We start from the raw sequence: 24458 nt of genomic DNA, 5'->3' as shown, positions 1-24458 counted from the left end.
TCGTTCCTAAATTAGCGATGGAATTTTATTTTTCCGTCGCTAAATTAGCGACGGAATTTTATTTTCTGTCGCTAAATAAAAATATTTTTAACAAAAAATAGAATAGTCTCTTGGCGCCAAAGGGAAAGTATTTTGCGACGAATTACTTGATTCGTCGCCAAATCTGCGACGAATCTTGTATTCGTCGCCAAATCTGCAACGAATCCCAGATTCGTCGCTAAATTACATTAAAAACCCTAGATCCCGATTCCTTTTCTTTCTCTCATTCTCTCTCGCGCTGAACGTTCGCTCCTCCGCTTCTCTCCGCCGGAAAACTCCATCTTCGACCGGATTTCTTCAACGAAGCAAGCTTCCAACCTAGGTATGTCAACCTAGGCGCCGCCGCCACCTCCAAGTAACGGACCATCTCCTCCTCCCGCCGCTTCGTCGATGGAAGATCTGATCGCAGGTCCTCTCAGCTCTCACTAATCTCAAGAGTTTTTAGGGGGTTTTTCCTTCTCTTTTCCAGAAAAATCCTTCTTTTCAAAATTTGATCGCTTGCTGAAGGGATTCTTGCAGCGGTTGTGCATTTCCAAACGGGTTTAGATTTTAGGGTTTTGTAAGCGTAGGACTCAAGAAAGGAGGATCGAAGCCTTACCTAGCCAACTAGTTTATTAGTTCAAACTATTGATTTGATTAGCAATTAACCATGCGCAAATATGATGGGCTGAAGTAAACTAAAATTTTGAGTAGACTTTACAATTATCTCAGTTTGCCGTAATTTATCTGTTTTATTTAGTTTTTCTGATACCAAGGGCATGCAGTTGTTAAGTGAAGATTTTGAACATTTTTCTTTCTAAATTCACATATCAATAGAGAAGAAATGGAATTTCTAGGAGTTCATGACTTCCTGTGAGCTTATGGCTTGGTTCTTTATTATGAGAACCTGAGAAGGTTGACATGATGCCCATTTTATTTGTGCAGAAGCAATGGCGACTACTGATAACGATGCTGAAGAGGTATGTGAACTTCTATTACAACCAATGGGTAGCTTGTTCATATTTGGACATTGTAATCCCTGCATAATAGAATGATGAAAGGATTGGTATTTGGAAACTTCCTAATTCTTCACCTAGTATGTTACACACTCAATTTCACCAGAGATAAAAGTCTACGGACATCTCTTAGCTTACAGTTAATTACAACCAACTCATGTCATTATATTGTTTGTCAACCAACAATGCTCTGTATTTCTCTGTGACTATAATAACAGAACAAAACATCATAGATCGCCACAAGAACATAAAGAGAGCAACTAACTACATGAAATGCTCCATTGAGGTAGTCCTGGAAGAATTAGGACGAAGTTTGAGAGTTCCTTATCTAGAAACAAATATCATTTCTAAGTTCTCAGAATAAATACAGCTTAGGAATAACACTATGTTTGAAGGCCAATACCATGTTCAATGGTTTAGTTATGGTTTCTGAATTGTTTTTGAAGTATTTCATTAAGTAGATTGAATCAAAAGACTACATGGACCCAATTTCTATGAGCTAAATATGATTAGCATACGGTTTCATCTAGTGAGATCCTCGAGAGGAAATATGTAGATGTTTCTCACATTTGTCAGCTTAAAGGAATGATTTCAATGCTATGGCAACTTGGTAATTCTCCTGCTCATGTTTGATTTCTGTTGCAACTTTAGCACCTGACAGTTCATTTAACAACTACCTCAGTTCTCTGTGATTAATAGCCTCTTTTAAATGTTTGTAGATAGCTGGTGCTTCACTTTTTGACATTTTGTTGTCGAAATACAATTCAGTGACTTGCTTAAAACTTGCATGTGGTATGACGGTGTTTGTACAACCTGTTCTGGTAAATCTTTGAGTGCTTCACTTTGGTAATTATTCTTATTCTTATTTTGTCTCAGTGCCGTTGGGGATGCTTGCGTGGCGATCGATGAATGGGTCCACAATTCTCAAGTAGAGACCTCACTTAGCAGCAGTCTCTGGAGAACAAAATCTGACATTGTACCAGAGTAAAGAAGTCATCATCCAGCTTGTTGATGTACACACGTTGATATGATGTTGGTTTGGACTTATAAACATGTACACATGTCTATTGTTGATCTTTGAATGTATTGTAGCATTTGGATCTTTGTATGAATTGTATCATTTGGATCTTTGTTATTAATGTTATATGGATGTTGATATTGAAATGAATTTTGTTATTGATTGTGTATTATATTGTGGATGTGGATGTTAATATTTGCGACGATAGATTCTATATAATTTGTGAATCGATCCGGTTGGATCGATATTTTATGTATATACGGAATAATCAATAAATAAGTAGAATAGGAATTATTTTTTAAATTTTGCGACAAATTTTACGATGAAAATGGAATTCGTTGCAGATTTGCGACGAATTCTGCGACGAAAATAAATTCGTCGCAAATCTATCGTAGTGATATTTTGCAACGAAAACCATTTTCATTGCAAAATTCGTCGCAGATTTGCAACGAATTTCATTTTCGTCGCTAATTTGCGACGAATCATATTCGTCGCAAATTTGCGACGAAAAAAATTCGTTGCAAATTTGCGACGAATTCAGATTCGTAGCAAATCTGCGACGAATTCTGGTTTCGTTGCAAATTTGCAACGAATTTTATTCGTCCCAAATTTCCGACGAATCAAAGTTCGTCGCAAATTTGCAACGAATTCTGCGACGAATTTATGTTCGTTGCATATTAGCGACGAATTCAGTTTTCGTTGCAGATTTGCGACGAATTTGATTCGTTGCAAATCTGCGACGAACATAAATTCGTCGCAGATTTGCAATGAATTTGGCGACGAAAATAGCTTTTCGTCGCTAAAATTTGCGACGAAATATAAAATTTTCATCGCAAAAATTTGTGACGAGTTTATACCAACGAACTAGGATTCGTCGCAAAGTTCGTTGCAAAACGTTTTGCGACGAATTTTTTTTTTAAATTCGTCGCAAATTTCGTCGCTAATTAAGGGTTTTTTTGTAGTGTATGTTCTTAATTTTATGAACTGAAATTGATATACCTTCATAATTAGAGTTCTCTTGACTTGTTGAGGTGGCATGATCTTCCTCATTGACTTCGGATGTTGATAATCCATCTTGTTCCAAGGTCTCCTCCCCCTCAATACTTGACGTACGAGTTTCTTCCATGTCATCTTCCTCAGATGTTGAGCACCTCTCAACTTCCGAATCCTCAATTTCTTGCTCCAAGGAGTCTCCCTCTTTGGATTCATCTTCACTTTGAATTGATGTTGGAACTTCATGAAGCTTGATCAACATGCTCCATAGCTCTTTTGCATCTCGATATTTACCTATTTTGCATAATATAACATTAGGAACTGAATTTACCAATATTTCAAATACCTTGTTGTTTATCCTCGATTTTTGAAGTTGCTCCTCGGTCCATTACTCTTTCTTGAGGAGTTTTCCTTTGCAATCCATTGGGGCTTCAAATCCTTCTATTAGAGCAAACCATTGCTCGATATCTATCTTCAAGAAGTACTCCATCCTTAACTTCCAATAATCAAAATCTTCCAAGTCCAATGTTGGAGGTACTCGGATGTCATATCCAAATCCATCTTGAAGATGCATTGTTCTTCTTTATCCTCTAGCCTTGTACTCCTTTCGGCGGTTAGTCCGATGAGGAGTAACCTTGCTCTGATACCACTTGTTGGAGATCGTGAGATTGCTAGAGGGGGGGTGAATAGCCCTTTTATCGCGAATCGAACGTTTTTCTCCTACAAAAAGTTAGTACGCAGCGGAAACAAGAGAAAAACAACTAATAAAAACAAACACAATGTAAACTCAAGGATATACGAGGTTCGGGGATAACTTGCCCCTACTCCTCGACGTGTCCGTGAGGTGGACGAACCCTTGATCTTCGGTAGATCACACCCCGGCAAAAACCGACTAAATAATACCTCCTCGGTGGAGTAACCTCTCCACAATCAATCTCAAGAATAAACGTTAAGTGCAGAGATTATAAGAAGGAGAGTGTTGAGGCTAATATCACAAAGAACTTACAGCACAGAGCCTCAACACACAACCAAGCAGAAGCTTCCCGAGAGCAAGAGCACCGGCTCCTTGTACCACCTCAGGCAGAGAGCTTCAAAGACGATCAATGAATCGAGCAGAGAACACAGCACAACACAGCACAGCACAGCAAGCAAAACACAGCCTTGCTTCTCGTTTCTTGTTGTTCTCACGTCCTCTACTTCTTCATCTCCTCCTTTTAGCCCCTTCACTTCTGCTTGTTCAACGGTCGCTGAGTCCACTGCACCCTGACCCAGTTGCTGAGCCATCTGAGCTCTCCAACACCTCTCCTCCAATGGCTAGACCACGCTCCTCTCAGCACACTGATCATCCTCCTGCAGCTCAGTCTCCCCCGCTGTCTTTTTACCTGAAAATACATGTTCGACAATCTGCCACAATGCAAAGCCAAGCCTTGACTCTCCCTGTTTATTTGAATTCAAATCCTATCTGCAAGCTCAGAGTAAGTGATTAGCGAAGCATAGCAATATATCAGAGTATCAGACGAAGAGAATCAGAAATGAGCAGAAACCTCTGAACACGATCAGAAAAAGGTTAATCGATCAGCCCATCGATTAAACGTCGCAAACCGTTTCTCAACAAAACGTGTAATTGATTAAGTGATCGATTACCACATAGCTTAATCGATTGGCTGATCGATTAAGACATGGTAATCGATCAGGTGATCGATTACCGATCGCTAATTCTGTTTCTCACTAAAGTGTGTAATCGTCAACTGATCGATTACCATTGACCATAATCGATTACCCAATCGATTATGGTGTGTTCTGTGAGTTTTTCGAATTCTTATAGAATGTTTTGTAATCGATCCGGTGTCGATTACACTGAGGTGAATTCGATTCCTCACTTGGTCAACTTGTGTCTCACCCAAGCCAACTATATTGGATCATGTATCCAGAGACTAGGCTCCCAAACCTTCTCCGATCATAGTCCGGTACAGAGAACGAGCTACCGAGCCCTCTCTGACCTAATCCGGAGAACGAGCTATCGAGCCCTCTCCAGCTTCATCCGGTCCAGAGAATGAGCTACCGAACCCTCTCTGACCTAGTCCAGAGAACGAGCTATCGAGTCCTCTCCGACTCCATCCGGTCCAGAGAACGAGCTACCGAGCCCTCTCTGACCTAGTTCGGAGAACGAGCTACCGAGCCCTCTCCGACTCCATCCGGTCCAGAGAATGAGCTACCGAGCCCTCTCTGACATAGTCCGGAGAACGAGCTACCGAGCCCTCTCCGACTCCATCCGGTCCAGAGAACGAGCTACCGAGCCCTCTCCGACTCCATCCGGTCCAGAGAACGAGCTACCGAGCCCTCTCTGACCTAGTCCGGAGAACGAGCTACCGAGCCCTCTCCGACTCCAATCACCAAGTGTTCGGTCAAACTTGACCCACTTGGACTTTTCGTCTCGTGCCAAGTGTCCGGTCCTTCATGACCCACTTGGACTTTTCGTTTCGTGCCAAGTGTCCGTTCCTCCATGACCCATTTGGACTTTTCGTATCGTACCAAGTGTCCGGTCCTCCATGACCCACTTGGACTTCTCACCATGAGTATTCAGTCAACATAGACTTATTCGACTTCTAATCAACATATTGATCAAACATCAAAATCCAACTCGAGTCAACCCGAGCTTGACCAATCTGGTCAACATTGACTTGAGGTTGATTGCACCAACAAAAAGCACCAAGATAGTGGAGAAAGTACCTTCCACTAAAATGCTAAGCTCTCATGCAAGCACCATTATCGAGCAATATGCCATTAAATTGTTGGAGAGAGCACTTCAAGCAAGTTGCTTCATCTTGAACAATCGGATCTAGCCTTTGCTTAAGCGATGGAAAGCTTCTGCCCAAATCATGAAATCAAAAGCTCCCACGGAGTAGTCATAAACACGGCAGCGTTGAACGGGAAGGCGATTTTTGGGGGTTTAGGGTTAGCAAACCCTAAAACCCAGATGAAGTGGACGGTGGCGATCGGGAACGGGAGGCGACTGTGGCTGACGAGCTCTCTCGTAGCTCTGCGAGATCGGCTGCGACTACGGCGACGACGCAGAGTAGTGAGATTAGGGGCGGCGACGACGAGCGGAAGAGGCAGGACGTGGCGACGGCGGCGATCGGGACAGGGAGGCGATGGCGGCGTCTTCCTGCGGTGAATGGGCAGCGACGGCAAAGTGCACCAGACGACAAAGTGGATCTCGAATAGGCGTAGAGCCGACGACAGCGAGGGAAGCTCAGATATTCGGCCGCGCGATTTTGGGAGAGGGCGCGATTTTGAGAGAGGGCGGGGTTTTACTTTTTCTGCTTTGCTTGTCACGAGCGCGCGGAGGAAATTAAAACCCAGCCACATCGGCATCTCCAAGTAGGCGGCACTCATGAGTCGCGCAGGGAACGACACTCAAGCTAACAATTCTCTCTCTCTCTCTCTCTCTCTATATATATATATATATATATACATATATACATATATAATAGTAACTTCTCAAATTGGGATCTCGGCTAAATCGGTTTAAAAATCTGGGGTTTATTGTAACAATCGTGTTTAATCTTAATTTGCTTGATTTACTAACCAAACGAACTCTAATTTAAACCAAACTAGTTTTATTTGATTTGTCTTCGCAAGACGAATCTTCTCATCCCTTTAATTTTGTCACAACCTTTTCCTAATTCTAGACCCGACCTATTATCCTAAATGGACTTTTCTACTTTGTTTTCAACCCATTTAATCCCGTCTAATTACAACTCAGTCTTCAATTAGTAAATCCTAAAAATTTCTGGTATCTTACACCAACAATCTCCTCCTTTTTATGTTTGATAATTTCTTAAGTTAATATGGGTCAGGGTTTAATACTTTGGGAGAAATCTATATGATTAACTTAAGTCCATTCTTTCCCTTTTCACACATCAAAAATATTGAATAAGATTAAGTTCATTTTCTCTTGCACCAACAATAATGGTAATGCCTATGGTCATAACTAAGTATTGACAATTCTTGAAAGATCATAGAAAGTTTCAAAGGCTTTTCAAATTAAGTTAGTATAAGTTTTTTTTGTTTATCTAGATATTCTATAATAAAATTTTCTAAAATAATTTTTCAAGGAATTTTTAAGTTTTGTTTTTCAAAAGTGTTTTCAAAAAGGTATTTTCAAAATAGAAAGTTTTTGAGAAAACTAGTCATTATTCTTTTAAGTCAGAATCTCCCCCTTAACCTGACACATCCTCAGGGCTCTTTGTTAACCACAAAACAATCTCCCTGTGTGTCTTAGGGTTTAATCTAAATTAAAAGAATAATAGATAATAATTTTAAAATAAGTTTTGAAATATAGTTTTAAAATAATTTTCAAGGATTTTGAAAAAACTAACTTTAAAAATAATTTTGAAAATAATTTTACTCTTTCGATTTGGACCTCCCTCTAAATCTGACATTTCTTTAGGGCTCCTTGTTAAACCACAAGGCAAACTCCCTAAATGTCTTAGAGGTTAATCTAAATCAAATAGAGCAAATAATTTATAAATTTTAAAATATAATTTTTAATTGAACTTTTAAGTTTGGACTCTCCCTAAATTTGACACTCCCTTAAGGCTCCTTGTTGACTACAAGACAATCTTCGTATGTGTTTTAGGGGTTGTTCCAAGTTAAAAGCATAATTTAAAATATTTTACAACATAAGAGTTTTTAAAATAATTAATTTTTTTTTAAAGTTAGTTTTAAGAGGTCTTTTTAAAAATATGATCTTTCAAGAATGACCTCCCCCTGAGCTAGACACTCTCCTTAGGACATCTTTGTTGACCACAAAGATTTTTTATCTGTGTCTTAGGGTTCTTAGATTTAGTGTTGACCTAGAGGTTTATATCTAATTGTTGATCAACCAATTTTCAAAGATATAAAGTTTTGAAAACTATATTATAGATACACACAGCAGACATGAATTTTAAGTAAATATCAAGTTTTAAAAAATAGTTTTTATAAAAATATTTATAATAATTTTTGAAAATATTTTTCAAAACTTTGTATTTTAATGTCCTTATCATCTCACCCATACAAAGTGTCGCAATACATGACATATAAGGATAATCTTATGAGTTTTGTGAGATGAGTTATTAATTTTTTCTTTATTAATTTTAAAGTTAAGTTCTAATGAATGTTTGACCTTGTGTTAGATTCAGGTTTAACCGTTAATCGATTAAGTTCACATTTCAAAAATAGGCTTTCAGGTCGTGGCGAGGCAAGGACCTTCTTGGTTATCGGAGTAACGACCACTTCCTTAGACAAAGCCTTTTTATGAAATTATGACCTTAATCAATTTCTTGAGAAACCTTGGTCTAACTAGTCTAGGATGTGGCCAGATAGCTTCGATTAGTTCCACTTAGCTAAGCAGATTAAACAAGGTACACCTTACCCCACTTGACTACACAGACCAAGCTTCTTTAACATACTACCATCTCGCTCCACCCTAGTACTATATTGGTAAGTATCAATCATTCATGTGTCCTTAACTAACCATTCTAGACTCAGTAGTAATAAACATGATGACATAGCATGCTTTGTGCAAAAAGAATAATTAAAGCAGATGCATGTACATGGCAATTATGCATGAGTCAAACAAGTTAATCATTTTTTTAAAAAATTTCTAATAATGTATCAAATTATTGATTTGATATATTTCGTGTGAATTCGTGAATGTGTCAACCCACTTTGAATTTTAATTTAATTTTTATTTCATATAGTAATATTTTAAGTTAATTTCATAATTATAAGTATTTTTAATTAAGTTTATGGCTTTTAATTTTGAGTTTTAATTGATTTATTTTTTAATTTCGAATTTTAGTTTATTTATGGATTATTAGTTTACTTTTGAATTATTAATTTGTAGATTTTAGTTTGATTAAATTTTGGTTGAATTATTAATTTGTATAGTTTGATTAAGTTTTGTTTTTATTTTTTTTATTTTGTTGTTGTTTTTTTTAAGATTTAGATTTGACTTGTTGAAATTTATAAAATTATTTTCCTAAATTTTATGATTTAATTTCAAATTTTTGAATTTAATTTTTAAGAATTATTCAATGTTTCATAATTAAAGAATACATGTTTATAATTAATTTTATTATTTAATTCTAAATTTTGAGTCTTTAAATCTAAATTAGTATTTTTAAAGTTTGAAGATTTATTGTAAGAATTTTAAGATTTAATTTTATATTTTTTGTAATTAAATTATTAATTTTAGAATTTACCTTGATGGGTTTAGAATTCCTCTTTTTATTATGATTATCTTTAATATTTAATTTTGAATTACAAAGTAAATTTAAATTATTCAACTTATCTTGATTTTTATTAATTTTATCTTATTTAATTAAATTTTTATTAACTTTCATATTTAATAAATAAATTAAAGTTGAATTATTAAATTGATCATTATCTTAGTTGAACAAGTTAAAGAATTAATCTAATTTTTTATTTATTTAAATTATATCTAGATTAATTAAATTTGAATTAATAATATTTAAATTTGTTAGATTTGACTGAGTCAAATTGTTATTTAATTCTGATTTTTTAATTAATTTATTCAAATTAGATGAATTTTTCTTGTTTATAGAATCTGAGTTTAAATTTTCTAATTGATTTAAATTTTCTAAATTCAAATTTGAATGGTTCAAATTATCTAAATTATCTAATTTATCTTGATTTGAATTTTTTAAATTTGAATTGTTCAAATGTGACTTAGTCAAATTGTTTGAATTTGAATTTTTATCTATGTTTGAATTTTCTAATTTGTCCAAATTTCACTTTTTCAAAATGTTTGAATTCGTCAAATCTATCTTATCTAAATTTTTAACAGAATTTATCTTATTTTTGAAATTTTTAACTTATCTAAATTTTCAATAAAATTATCTAAATTTTTAGAAAAATAAAATCTAGCATGCGCATGCAACCTAGGGGCATTTTCATAATTTAATGGACTTACCTAAATCATCCTCCAATTCTGGTTTCTTTTTCACCGTCTTCCTCTCTGGGCACCGGTTCTTATAATGGTCGCGTTTCTGGCACTTAAAGAACGTGATATGTTCCTTGTTGTTCCATCGGGTTCCTAGTATCGGTTACTCCTTTGCCGCCGGTGGTGTCGTCTAAGTCTTACGAGTAGGATACTGGTTTTTATAGTGCCCTCTCTCCCTGCATTTAAAACAGATTATATGATATTTAAAATAAACTTTAAAATTACCTTTCTCTCCTTCTATCTTTGTCATCTTGCTCCCTTGGCGGTTAGTCTAATCAAGAGCACACCGGCTTTGATATCACTTGTAGGATCTTGTAACACGCTAGAGGGGGGGTGAATAGTGTATTGTTGCCTTTTCTCAATCATTCATTTCTATCAAAAAACTTAGCAGCGGATATTAGAATAAGATGCAGGGGACTCGTGGATTTACTTGGTTCCTAACCTCCCAGGGTTAGTACGTCCAAGGCTTGTACGGAAGCGCTCGTCCACTAATGGTCTCCCTTCCGAACTTTGTTCGGAGGCGGAGAAATCCGTCTTACAGTCCGTATAAACAAATATATAAATGAAAGTACAAAGCAAGACAAGTAAAGAAATAGTAACCAAATAACTCGCTAATCGGGAAGTCCTGAGTGCCGCGCACTCCTCCTGGATCTTCCCAGTTGCAAGCGTCTGGCCTCGTTCACGTTCAGAACTACCACTAGAGAATGAGGAGAACTTGTAGATTGATACTCTGGTTGTTCATGTCTGCCTTTCTTTTATAGTATGCTCAAGTCGACACGACTTCATCTCAGGTTGACCCTACGTAGACAACGATCCGCTTTCTTGTGGATGACTTCGCTATGCTATCCGGTGCTCAGGTCGACTTGAGTACTTACTCAGGTCGACCCCAATTCGACGTGAAAGATCTTGATAATTTTTTCTTCTTCGCTACTGATACGGCGGGTCTTTTAGGGTCTGACGTTGCAATAGGAGACTCAATAATCCATCCGACCTGGCAAGTCAAGGGTCAAGAGTCAGTAGTCAAGGGTCAACGGCTGGACCCTATATGATTGGTCCTGTTTTGGATTTCATGTGGCTTGGATAGCCCGGCCTCCCTGGTGCCCGGCTATCTCGGCCTCCCTTCTACTTAGCCATCTCGGCCTCCCTGGTGCTCGGCCACACCGACCTCCTTGTCATTTGGCCATCTCAACCTCCCTGTCGCTCGGCCAGATTGGCTTTCGTATCATTTGGCCATCTCGGCCTCCCGGGTGCCCGGCCATCTTGGCCTCCATATCATTCAGCCATCTCGGCCTCTCGGCTGCTCGGCCACATCGGCCTCTATGTCATTTGGCTATCTTGGCCTCCATGTCAGTTGGCCATCTCGGCCTATTTGGTGCTTGACCACACCGGCCTCCATGTCATTTGGCCATCTCAGCCTCCCTGCCGCTCAGCCACATCGGGTTCCGTGTCATTTGGCCATCTCGGCCTCCCAGGTGCTCGACCATCTTGGCCTCCATATCATTTGGCCATCTCGGCCTCCTGGGTGCCCGACCATCTTGACCTCCATATCATTCGGCCATCTCAGCCTCCCGGCTGCTCGGGCACACCGGCCTCCATGTCATTTGGCTATCTCGACCTCCATGTCAATTGGCTATCTCGGCCTCTCTATTGCTCAGATATCCCGGCACCCGGTTATTTTAGTCTCGCAAAGGTAGGCTCGGCTGGTCCTCTACATTGGCTTACCTTGTTTGGCCCTGCCTCAACAGATTCGAACTCGCTGCGCCACTCTGCCACGCCATCTCACTAGTGTCCTTATACCTTCTTTATCTGAGGGCAGCATCACGACACCCCGCTCTAAGACACGCACACTTGCGAGCTTCACCATAAAAGAAGGACAGTTATTAAGCTGTCAAGCTTATACCTGCTCGGGTTACTATTCCCCGCTAGAGGACAAGAATGATTCACACACTCAAGTCACATGCTGGTTACTAGGCCCGCAGGTTCTGTCCCCTAGATGCTGGCATGTCTGCACACTTGTCAGGAATGTACAGAATCTGTCTCCTCAGATGCCTCGCCTCACCGCCATCTATCTCAGTGAGTATAAAGGCTTCCCTACAGGTATGAGAAAGATCTCTAGAATCTTCTACATCTTCAAGCTTTTACTGCTTCTTCTTCCTCTTGATTCTGGTACTGACTTGAGCGTCATAGTGGCCCCGCCGAAATCTCTGGCGGCCAGCTAACCCCCTTGGTTTAGTGTCTTCCTCTTCCAGGTTCCCTTGATCCGCAAGGTTTGTCGCGGTCTGCGTGGCATAATCTTTGACTGGTGGTTTGACCATCTCCGATATCTAGCCGAAACAGCTGCGATTATCCAATCGTCAATCGACTGGAGTTACCTTCCAGTCGACTGGACCATCAATTAAAGTAGCCTCACTCTTTCTTGTGGGTCGCTCAGCCACAGATGAAACGTTCGGCAAAGTAGCCTCACTCTGTGGCTGAGGTGCAACAAGGACAAGAGCTAGGGACAATTCTGCATCTCCTTTTGCCTCAGCAATCCCAGCTTTCTTCTTCTTTGAGGGTGGAGCTAGACGTTGCTAAGTAGCCCTCTTGGATCTCGGCCGTCTAGAAACTGGGTCAAGTCCAGTCTCTTCTACCAGCTCCCCCTCAGCTCTGAGGTTGCCTGGGCAAGCCAGTTTCCACTTTATGTTCTGGTTCTTGGAAGCCTCCAACATAAGTTGATTTGTCAAGGCCCCGAACGTTATTAGATGAAACTATAGATCCCTGCAGACAAAAGCACTTATCTGGGCGATATAGACTTCCGCAAACAAGGGCACTCACCTAGGCGATCGCCTAAACCGATGGCGTTAGGCCTCAACCCTGCTCGATTAGGAAGGCTTTATTCTTGAACAAACTTTCGACCTTGAACTCAAGACCCTCCAAAATCTTGACAGCCTCGGCCGTAACCTTAGAGGAAGGAGATTGTCTTATCATTGGAACCTAGGGGAGATTGGGACTCTAGTGGCCTGCCCAGGCACATGCCTACGGAGGCTGGACATAAAAGAAGTGTCTCTGCCAGCCGATCTCCGCCGATAAGAGGTCACTTATCAAAGTGTATCCTGGGCGTGGGATGAAGGAAAAGACTTTCTACAAATAGAAAGCGTAAAGAATGACCGTTCCGCAAATAATTTGGAAAGAAGGAGGAGCAAGTTGAGAAAGGTTTAGTTGATAGAAAGCGGCCAATTCTTGGAAGAAGTCGGGAATACAAAATCTTCAGCCACTGGATATTTGATTCAGAAAACATGTGATGTACCCAGGTGGTGGCGGATAGGGATGTTGCTGTTTTGTTGGAACGCAGATAGAGTGATCGTTCGGGATGCCATATTGCATGCGAAGGAGGTCGATAGTAGCGCTATCACACGTGGAGATCTGATGTTCATACCAGAGTAGATTAGGTGCCATTGAAGAATAGGGCGAGACTCGACGTCACTGGAACAGAAGAGGCATCGACAGGAAGAAAGAGAACGTAAACGCAGAACGACGAAAGCACCGTAGCAGGGTAAGCACTAGGAGAGGGCACGATGGAAGAATGAGGACGTCTCTTCAGGCCTTGTTAGCAAGGAAAACAGGACCGAATTGGTATCACGGATAGCCGTCCGATTGAGGTGGTTATCAATTAACGGCTGTGTTTGTCTCGCACGAGGCCATTAGGTGATTGGCCCCTCAACCTTCCAATTCTTCACTCTTGCGTCTGAGCAATACTGGTGCTGACACCGGCACGTGGCAACCTGACGTCAGGAATCGCCCGTACAGATCGCACGCCGATAAAGCACATCGGCGTCATTAAATGCGATGACACCCGGTTCCCGAGCGGAATTACATATCCATACGTCTGCTAATTAAAGCGATAAGACTGCACCGGGAATCGGAGCGAATACTTGATTCAGCCAGCATCTAGACCTCGACAAACATGATGCAGTCTAGTCAGCTGGAGCATTACCTATTGAGGGCCCTAAGAATTTTCCGGCCTTCTCTGTCGATATCTCAATTTTTCTAACGGTCTCAAACGTCGATGATATAGCAACAGATATAGCCACAGGGTTTGAAGCTCTCTCAACCTCACCCAATGAGAATGCGGACAAAACAGGGCCGCAACACGATGACAAAATCTCTGCACATAGGGGATTACAAGTCTATATGTTACATTGTTTTAGCAAAATAAAGTATAAAAGGAAAAAAGCAATAGCAGCAGCAAGTTCCTAGTCGTCATCTTGCTTAGGCAGTGGAGGTGGCGCGGGAACAAGGCTTAGTTGGTCTACTTCTCGCTCCAACGCTCGACTCCGTTCTCAGGAACAAGGCTTAGCTTGTCTACTTCTCGCTCCAGCTCTCGGCTCCGTTCTTGGGCTTCGTCGAGCTCCTCGTTGAGTCGACGTGCCTCTCCGAGCACTTCAGCCATGCCTTGATTGAGCTGTCGGGCTATATTGAGGGCTTCAGCAAAGTCCTCTTCGAGCTATTGAACCTTGCTGACAGTAATGGCCCGCTCCAACTCCAGCCTCCTATTTCACGCGATAGCTCTTTTTCCAACTCTGTCCTCACTGATTGGCCATAATATATGGTGGCCAATAACGCATAAAGCTCGGCGGCACGCTCCGCCTCCTCCTTTTCTTCCCTGAGTCGCCTTAGGTGTCTTTCCATGGTGTTGTTGAGCATGGTTGGTCGTCTAAACTCAAAGGCGATAGCACTCAAATAGATTTCGAGGTATGTTCGGATACTTGAGGTATCTTGAATGTATATATATATTTCTCCGCGGGTGACTTCATCACCGTCGGGTCATGTCTCCCAAAGCCATCTCCCGTGTGTGGATCCGCACTGGTAATGACTAGTGGGCACAGATGCCGAGGACCTACTGCCAGTCTACGCCATGTCCCAGAGTGTAGCGTCATCTATGTTTATCAAGTACAGAAGGTAAGGGGTAGTAACTCACACCATGCCACTTGTGATGTCTGGTATCGAAAATGCACAGGGAGTCTCAGGGTCCTTGGATGAAATATAATACCTATCTCTCAACCAAGATTCATGTAGTTATGTCAGTTACGAGTGAAGGCTCATGGCAGCTGTAGCTACTGAATACTAATGGTGCCTGGCCTCTCGATCGGAAGAATTGCCATCTTAGCTGGAGTCAGGATCTCCATGGCTCGGTCCTGTCTAGTTAGTCGGACTACGCCTCCTTTGATTAGACTTAAGGGGGAGGCTTGTGATATGACGGATCTTTTAGGGCTTGACGTGGCAATAGGAGAGTCAATAATCCATCCGACCTGACAAGTCAAGGGTCAAGAGTCATTGGTCAAGGGTCAACGGTTGGGCCCTATATGATTAGTCCTGCTTCGGATTTCATGTGGCTTGGATAGCCCGGCCTCCCTAGTGCCCGACTATCTCTGCCTCCCTGTTGCTTGCCCATCTCGGCCTCCCTGGTGCTCGGCCACACTGGCCTCCATGTCATTTGGCCATCTCAGCCTCCCTACCACTCGACCACACCGGCTTCCATGTCATTTGGCCATCTCGGCCTCCTGGATGCCCGGTCATCTTGGCCTCCATATCATTCGGCCATCTCAGCCTCTCGGCTGCTCGGCCACACTGGCCTCCATGTCATTTGGCTATCTCGGCTTCCATGTCAGTTGGCCATCTTGGTCTCCCTAGTGCTCGGCCACACCGGCCTCCATGTCATTTGGCCATCTCGGCCTCCCTGTCACTTGGCCACACCGGCTTCCGTGTCATTTGGCCATCTCGACCTCCCAGGTGCCCGACCATCTTGGCCTCCATATCATTAGGCCATCTCGGCCTCTTGGGTGTCCGACTATCTTGGCCTCCATATCATTCGACCATCTCGGCCTCCTGACTGCTCGGCCACATCGGCCTCCATATCATTTGACTATCTCGACCTCCATGTCAGTTGGCTATCTCGGCCTCTCTGCGGCTCAGATATCCCAGCACTCGGTTATTTTCGTCTCACAAAGGCAGGCTCGACTAGTCCTTTGCATTAGCTTACCTTGTTTGGCCCTGCCTCAACAGATCTGAGCTCACTGCGCCACTCCGCCATACCATCTCACTAGTGTCCTTATACCTTCTTTATCTGAGGGCAACATCACGACGCCCCGCTATAAGACACGCACACATGCGAGCTTCACCATAAAAGGACGGTTATTAAGCTGTCAGGCTTATACCTGCTTGGGTTGCTATTCCCCACTAGAGGACAAGAATGATTTGCACACTCAAGCCACATGCTGGTTACTAGGCCCGCAAGTTCTATCCCCTAGATATTAGCATGTCTGCACACTTGTCAGGAATGTATAGAATCTGTCTCCTCAGATGCCTCGCCTCACCGCCATCAACCTCAGTGAGTATAAAGGCTTCCCTGTAGGTATGAGAAAGCTCTCTAGAATCTTCTGCATCTTCAAGCTTTTACTGCTTCTTCTTCCTCTTGATTTTGATACTGACTTGAGCGTCGGAGTGGCCGACGGCCATCTAATCCCCTTAGTTTAGTGTCTTCCTCTTCTAGGTTCCCTTGATTCACAAGGTTTGTCGCGGTCTGCGTGGCATAATCTTTGACTGGTGGTTTGACTGTCTCTGGTATCTAGCCGGAACAGCTGTGATTATCCAATCGCCAATCGACTGGAGTTACCTTCCAGTCAACTGGACCATCAGTCGACTGGATCCCTTGGACTGGTTGGTTTGACTTTACTTTGTTTGCTTCACTTATACTTTCTCCATCTTGCTTCCAGCTCCTAGTTCCTGCAAGACAAGCATGCAAATATACAAACAATCCTAAGCCTTACCTTGTGAGTCTAACTTTAGATTTCTATCGAAATCCTAGGTTAGTCTGACGCCTACTGTTTCACTCTGGGAATGCGCCCTTACCCACCCCATTCGGGAGAAGTTTTGCCAATAAGTCCTCCAGACTTGTTGGACTTCCCGCTTAGCTTTGTCCTTGGCCCCTAGGAATTTTCTGCTGCGACTCGGTCCTCTAACCCGCCCAGACTTCACCAACTCTTTGGTCCTCCTGACCGAACCCGATTGGACTTTGGCCATGCTTCCCGATCCTCCTGATACTACATGGACTTGCACCTGATGCACTTGACTTTGCTAAAACTTTTGCCTGATCATTCAAATTAGGACTTGCCTTTGCCTAGCCGACAACTATGACTTTCCCTTGCTTAAACTAAGACTTTTCCTTGCCCAATCTTCTAGATCAGGACTTCCACTGCCTAGTCTAACCGACTAAGACTTCTCACTAGTCATTTGACTAGATTTCACTTACACCCATCTAAATATCAAGTCTTGTTTGGATCAACCCTTGGTTAAACTGACTAGACCTAGGTGTATTGTCAAAGATCGAAACTCTAGGGAAGATCTAGTACTTCTTGCACCAACAAAAAAACCATCATCCCATAATTGTTTCAGCTCTGCAATCAGTGGTTGCGTATAAACATCAATTAATTTTTTCAGATTTTACGGGCTAGGCACAACCAATATTAAAAACATATATGATGTTTCATACACATCCCAAGTGGAAAATTATATAGAGTTAATATAGATGGCCAACAAAAATAATTTCTACCTGATTTGCTAAATGGAGCAAATCCATCAGCGTAGAGACCTAATCTTATATTTCGAGTTTCCTTCGCAAATTCAGGAAATGTTCTATTAAAATTTTTCCATGCCTCTACATCTTATGGATGACACATTAGACTCTCTTCTGTTTGATGATTTGCATGCCAAGTCATGTGTTTAGCAATGACTTCTGATGCATAGAGTCTTTGTAACCTAGGAGTTAAAGACCAATAAAATAATTGACTGTATGCTTTGTGTCGTTATTGACTCTTATTGATTCTCTTGTACCTAGCTTGATTACAAAATTTGCACATATCTGTATCTTGATCTTCTCCCCAATATATCATACAACCATCTATATAAACATCAATCATTTCCACCGAAAGACCTAAGTCTTTCATAAATTTTTTCATACTATAAAAATCATTAGGCATTATGTGATCACGCGGAAGTACCGCTCCCATAACTTGAACAAAATCATTAAAATAATCTTAAGACACATTATGCTCTACCTTAATATTCAATAGTCTTGTAGTGAGAGATAATTTAGTGTGACTGTTACAACCAACCCACATAGGTTCATCTACAGCACTCAACATTTCTTAAAATTTAAGATATGCCTCATTATTCACATTTTCATGAACACTTTATTCTTGTACCCCCTCCAATGGTGATGTATAAGTAGTAAATATTTGTTCATCTGTTAGAGGATAACTAGAATTTGTAAAACTCGGATCAAAAAAGAAATTATGATCTCTTACATCAATTACCATCCTCTGATATGGATTGAATTGATTATAATAACTCTGATCACCACTACCTAAGATTTGTATATTTTGTCAATAATTCTCGTCAGATATAAATGGTTCATCATGACATGTCCAATTATAATAATTCAGGGTAAAACTAAATCTACAAAGATGTTCATGAACTTTGTCACACTGTAAAAATTTACCATTGTGATATTTTCTGTAAGGATATCTTATCTTATCTCTATCCATAAACTCAACATTAGTAGAACAAAATTCAAAAATTATTCCAATCCAACAATAAACTCATCAGTTAAACATCTATGTTCAGGTTTGTTCTTTTAATACTTCCAATTTTTTTCTTTCTGTATTTTGTTATTTTAATTTATTAAATTATTAAATAAAACTATTACATATTTTGCTACTACTACCTCATTAACAACCATAAGATAAGTTAATCATGCTAAATTGTTATAACGATAAGTAAAATTATACCTAAAATAGGTGCAATCGAGTGTAGCCGAAAACATGAAGCACACCTCAAAATGGAACCTGCACAAATAAAATTACAAAGTTATAGTATCTAACAAAGACAATGAATAAAATTATATTGAAAACTAAATAAAATTACAAAATAGCATAAGCCTCGATTGCCGATCGGGCAGCAGCCTAATCGTCGCCCAATGACCAGGCAGCGACCTAATCGGCACCCGGAGGGCAGACCTACTGTCGGGCAGCGGGCTAACACACTGGCAGTGGGTTATTGGGCGGCTGGTGGCTGGCTAGCGGGCTAAACCACGGTCGGCGGTCGGCCAGTGGGCTACCCCGCGGTCGATGGCCTATCGGCGCTCTAATCGTCGCCCGATGGCCTGCCAGCGGCCTAAGAGGCGGTCGACTGCCCAAATCGACCGCTGGGAGTGGAAGAGAAGGAAAGGAAAGGGATTTACTGCTTTGCACCGTTGCCTAGCTTGTTGACGTTGCAGTCATCAGAGGAATTAGAGAGAAGGAAAGCGGAGAAAATCGCCGAATCAGGTTGCTGAGGAGACAGTCAGGCGGAGAGAAATCATGCAGGAGGAAGAAGAGAAAGGGAAAGTCGGGGTGGTGGGGGATAAGTTAGGGTTTTTGATGATGAATCCATTTTCGTCACCAATTTGGTGACAAATTTGTGGTTCGTCGCCAATTTGGCGACGAACCGTGGATTCATCGCCAATTTGGCGATGAACCGTGGATTCATCGCCAAACTTTTGTGATGAACCACGGATTTGTCGCCAGTGATGAACCGTGGATTTGTCGCCAATCTTTTGCAATGAACCGGGGATTCGTCGTCAAATTGGTGACGATATTAGCGATAAACGTTATTTTTGTGATGATTTTCGCGATGAAAATAATTACATCACAACTTCTGCAACTAAAGTATTTTCATCATAAAATTCGTTGCAAATTGATGACGAATTTTTGATTCGTCACGAATTTCATCGCCAATTTGTGATGAAATATTTTCATTATAAATTTTTCATTGCTAATAGCCTAATAAACTCCTAACCATAATATTAACACATGGGCGATAATCCCTTTGATAACCGATCAAGTCCAACAATATCTTTAACCTAGATAAAGAGAGTGGAAAAAGAGAAAGAATGAAATGAAATAAGCCTAAAGAGAGACATTAAGAACAAATCTAACAAGTGGGCTTCTCCCTAAAGTAGCACATATATAGCATGCAATAAAGTGAGAGAAAAAAACTCTCCAGGTCCTTGAGAAAAAAAGGATACAAGTCTACATAAAGTTGGACTTAGCAAAAAGTGAACAAGTTATCCCTTTTTAGGTTTTCACTGCCATATAGGTTATGTCATGCCACATGCTTGAATAGAATTTAGACAAGAAATCAAAAGTTGAAGGTAGAAAGACAAAATACAGAAAAGTAAAAGGTAATTAACAAGAAACAAAGGAAGCAACTAATCAATTCCTCCAACTAATTCCCATCATGAGGATGTCGCCAAGTCGCAAGATGAAGTGTAGGATATAGCAAGAAGAAAGCATGGGAAAAAAACATATATAGAGATGGCATTGTGAGTCGATAGAGACTATTGTGTCTTTGAGAGGCATAGGGGAGTAGCATTTTTGCTTGAAGAAGTTAGAAAAAAGCTTTGAGAGAAACTTAGAACTTTTTAGCATGAGTTTCAATCAAGTCATGAGATAATGGAGGGCTTAAAAGAAGTGATATGAACCTTGTGGTCGTCCCAAGCATTCCTCACCTCAATGATAGGAAGCGAACAAGAACTCGAGAAGGAGAGAAACCAACACAATGGTGAAGAATCAGGAAGCATGGGCAACAGTCTAAGAGACTAACACCTTGATAGCATATAAAAGGTTATAGTTATGGTGACTGTTGTGCTTCAGTGTAGAGAAAAGAAGACGCATTAGAAAGAAGACGGTTTAGATAAGGGAAGTTCACCGGCGATAGTAGTGACTAAGCGAAATACCTCTTTGAAACCATAACAATAGGGTGGGATCTGACACCAAGTAGAGTGTAGGGAAATAAGAATAATCTGTTGCATCCAACATAAAGAGGCATTAATATTATCTATACTCAACCCAATAAACCTAAAATATCAATGTTGAGACTAAACTCACTGCAACAAAAACCTTAATAACTAATACTCTTTAACTTACATCATGAATATATTTCCTCAATTATTCTTTATAAACCTAAAGATATTGTCTTAATAGTATTCCTATATCTAATTTACAAAAATTTCATATAAATTATTAGTTTGATATCATTGTTTAAAATAGAAGATTAGGATATAACATCCTAGCAAAGATCATATTCCAAAAGTTTTTAACAAGCATTTGTATATATTGAGCACAAGCCACAGTGATGCAAAATTAAAGCAGGTTTGATGGGACATTAAGTGCTCAATTGCAGATTTTATTCCTTTCCAGCTATAGCAACATCACTGAATTTCTGGCAATCATAACCAGTCGCAAACTATCAATCTCTTTTATGGACATTTGGACACACTGCCCTATTTACTTCTGATCTTGTTTACATCACCTCACACATATCTCAAATCAAATTATTTCATGGTGATAGCATTGGAGTAAAATTAAAATCTGTCTATTAATTGATGGTGAAATTTTACAATATCCTTAAAAGATTATTGACAAATGCTTAATTGGAGACACCCAAGATTTCTTAGATCACGATTCCTCACCATCAAAGGCCCATGGAAGTAGAAAGACTTGTAGAGGTCGTGCTAACCTAATTCAATCTTGTAGATAAATTCATTATCAAGGAGTAAGTTGTTCGTAAGACCATGGTGGCGTTACATGAACAAGTGCACACATTCAACGATGAAGGATATGTCAAATGTCAGGCAAAACCTTCATCTACCCTTGCTTTTCACAAAGTAAATGGAAAGCGAGAGGAGATGAAGGAAAGAATCTAGGATATAGGTAAAAGGCTGTAGAAATCAGCAAAGTCACTTATTATGGTTTATGAGTTGCCGCATCACTGGAGGTAGTTTGTAACATGTGGTTGCTTTATCAATATAGAGTAAGTGAATATCAAGCTTAGAGTTGATGTTCAAATGCAATTGAAGTGGCAGTGACGGTCAAAGATCACCTATTGCCTTAGTCACTTAGACAATTATATTATTATTATTATTTACATATAATATTATAAATAATCATTATTATTTATAATATTTATGCATAAATAAGTTTCATATAATACAATACAAATTATATAAGATACTATACAAATAAATATCTAAATGTAATTAACAAGATAATTTTAAAAAATTCATCACCATATTAATACTAAAAAAGTATCATAACGATATAGTTTTGATATTTTTTAATATAAAATATATTAATTAAAAATAAATTAATAAGATAATTTTATTAGACTTTAATTAAATATATTTAAATTATCTCAATCATAATTAGGAGTTGATTAAAATTATTAATATAAAGTTATTCGATTAAATCTTAAATTAAAAATCTAACTCTTATCACTAATTTAGCTTCGGACATATCGCCCAAGCTAGGCGACGGGTCCAGACATGTCATCCAAGCTAGCAAATGGCTTGGACACGTCGCCTAGGCCCGACGGCGAGCTTGGACGATCGCTCGAGACCCACAACAGGCTCTACATCGCCCAAGCCCGACGACTCATTCGAACGCGTTGCTTGAGCCCAGCGACACATCCTTTAAGCCTGGCGAATGGCCTAGACTCGTCGCTCGGGCCCGATGACGGACCCAAACTCATCGCCTGGGCCCGACGACGGGGCATGGATGCGTCACCTGGGCCTGGCGCATCTGGATGCGTCGCCTGGGCCCGACGCATCTGGACATCTTGCCGGGCTTGACGGATGTGTCCAGGCTAACACGACGTTTCCAAACTCGTCGTCGGGCCCAAGCAACATGTCCGGATGCGTCGATGGCGACGACGACGGTGGTGATTCCAGACAAAAAGAGGTGAGTTGTTTTGAAATCACCTAAAGCATAGGATTTTTTAACTTATGTTGACTTTGACCATCTAAAAAACTGTCTAAGACAGATTGTGTGGTTGATGCCTACCTCCTCCGCCTAATTGACACTTAGGCGGGCGCCTCAGTTGTCATTTAGAACATTGTGATTAAGTTATAGAGGTAGCAATATAGATCTTATAAGAAAGTGTAGTTGGTTACATTGTAACAAATGGTCTCTTGCTAGTGGGAACGAAATAATATGATAATCATTCTTATATTCCTCTTAAATCTTTTTGGTCAGTCTTTAAAAGGTTTTGAGATTAACATATTGCTCTATCATTGTAACACATCCAAGGTGTTGTAGTTCATTTCACTTGGAGCGATGACCTACTTCTTGTGCAAATGAAAAATAAAATGGTCTGATCATCCACCAAATTTATACATCCTCCAAGTACATCAATATGCCTTCATAAGTTTTTGATATAGATCTCTCTCTCATCCATCGTGGTCAATTGCAGTTTCTTGATTTACCTCCTCACAGATGGTCATAGGACCGACCGCGTGAGGCCGCTGGGGTGGTGAATTCCACCTTGTAGAAGAGCTTACAAACAAAAGAGTAGAATGCAACTAATTTGTAGGTAGGCAGCATACAAATCTCTCAACGGTGAACCTAATGGAAAAAGCAGAATCATAATGAAATCTATCCACACTACAACAAAACCTTAAAATAGCGATGAAATTTATTTTCATCGCTAATTTAGCGATGGATATTAAATTTTTGTCTCTAAATTGGCGACGAAAATAAATTCCGTCGCTATTTGTAATAAAGCGACGGAAATTAATTTCCGTCGCCAATTTAGCGACGGAAGTTAAATTCCGTCACCAATTTAGCGACGAAAATAAATTCCGTCGTTATTTGTAATAAAGCGAAGGAAATTAATTTTTGTCGTTAATTTAGCAACAGAAGTTAAATTTCGTCGCTAATTTAGCGACGGAAGTTAGTTTCTATAGCTAACTTAGCGATGGGATTTATTGTCACGACCCGGAAGATAGCCCGTCCGAAAAATTTCGACAGCACCTCCCCAGTATCACTGACAATTCCCTGAATACAAATACATATAATAAGGCCCACACGACCTATCCATACTACAAAATATGGATTTAGACAAGTAATGAAAGTAAAAGTGACCCACACGGCCACATACACATCCTACACAATGCATAAGAATGGAATTCTAATTCTACACAACAAATAAGGAATAAACTCGTAAAGTAACGAAGGATCCAAAGTTTCGTAAGCGGAAACATAACAAGTACAAGTACGAAATCACGAATAGAAAACATGCTATAGTTTTGAAAACACTGAAATGAAATCAGAAATTCGATGGTGCAGAAATGTAAACAAGTCATACACATGATACCACAACAAACTACAACCATGTCCAACACACACACAAAGTCTTCGTCGTGAGATGACATATCTGGTAGATCTCAGGCATCCTCTGTAAGCTCCTACCTGATATCTGGGAAGACAAAAAAATCCCAGGGTCGAAAGATGTGAATACAAATACTCAGTGGATAATACAGAAAGAA

The 24458-nt window shown here is 40.3% G+C and overlaps 1 long non-coding RNA gene across 1 annotated transcript; it reads left to right on the top strand.

Annotated features, from left to right (window-relative positions):
* The first annotated feature begins 353 nt into the window (after positions 1-353).
* Positions 354-2120, top strand: LOC141837813 (uncharacterized). The gene is made up of 4 exons (XR_012602572.1): positions 354-448; positions 964-998; positions 1754-1826; positions 1911-2120. It is a non-coding gene; the product is annotated as an uncharacterized LOC141837813 (long non-coding RNA).
* The last annotated feature ends 22338 nt before the right edge of the window (positions 2121-24458 follow it).

This window comes from Curcuma longa, chromosome 11 (assembly GCF_044706935.1).
Source record: "Curcuma longa cultivar G26 ecotype Majalengka, Jawa Barat chromosome 11, ITB_CL_G26_1.1, whole genome shotgun sequence".
Taxonomy (NCBI): domain Eukaryota; kingdom Viridiplantae; phylum Streptophyta; class Magnoliopsida; order Zingiberales; family Zingiberaceae; genus Curcuma; species Curcuma longa.
This window is presented reverse-complemented; position numbering and strand designations above follow the sequence as displayed.